A 1,007-nucleotide genomic window follows, 5' to 3' on the forward strand; every position below is an offset into this window, starting at 1 on the left:
CCTCCTTCTCCTCCTTTTCCTCTCCTCCTTTTCCTTCTCCTTCTTCCTCCTCCTCCTTCTCTATCCTCTTCTTCTTTCCCTTTGATAGTTTTTTATTTACATTTCAGATGTTTGTCCCCATTCCTTGTTTCCCCTCTGAAAAGCCCCTATCCCGTCCCTCTTCCCCTTACTCACCAACCCACCCTCTCCCAATTCCTGACCCTGGCATTCCCCTATAGTGGAGCATCGAGACTTCTCAGGATCAAGGGTCTCTCCTTCCATTGATGTCCAACAAGGCCATCCTCTGCTACATATGCAGCTGGAGCCATGAGTCCCTCCATGTGTACTCTTTGGTTGGTGGTTTAGGCTCCATCTTCAAACAAGGCAGCTTAAAAGTCTTTGTGACATTTAGAATTTCTGTAACCACAACCTAGAAAACTCTAATTTTAGAGGTCATTGAACTAGGTAAAGTCACCTGAATGTTCTTTCATTTTTTTTCTTTTTCTTTTTTGAAAAAAAATTATTAGTTATTTTATTTATTTACATTTCAAATGTTATCCCCCTTCCTGGTCTCCCCTCTGCAAACTGCCTGTCCCATCCCCCCTCCTCCCCCACCAACTCCGGCCTCACCACCCTAGCATTCCCCTATACTGGGGCATCCAACCTCCACAGGACCAAGGGCTTCCCATCCCACTGATGCCAGATAAGGCAATCCTCTCCTACCTATGCAGCTGGAGCCCATGGGTTAGGGTTAGGGTTAGGGTTAGGGTTAGTGTTAGGGTTAGGAATGTACACATGGTTATGCTCCATGTGTACTCTTTGGTTGGTGGTTTAGTCCCTGGGAGCTTTAGGGGTGGCAATCTGGTTGGTTGATATTGTTGTTCTTCATCTGGGTTTGCAAACCCCTTCAGCTCCTTCAGTCCTCCTCCTAACTCCTCTATTGGGGTCTCTATGCTCAGTCCAATGGTTGGCTTAAGGCACCTGCTTCTGTAATGATTAGGCTCTGGCAGAGCCTCTCTGGGGACAGC

This window comes from Mastomys coucha, unplaced genomic scaffold (genome assembly GCF_008632895.1).
Source record: "Mastomys coucha isolate ucsf_1 unplaced genomic scaffold, UCSF_Mcou_1 pScaffold22, whole genome shotgun sequence".
Classification (NCBI taxonomy): domain Eukaryota; kingdom Metazoa; phylum Chordata; class Mammalia; order Rodentia; family Muridae; genus Mastomys; species Mastomys coucha.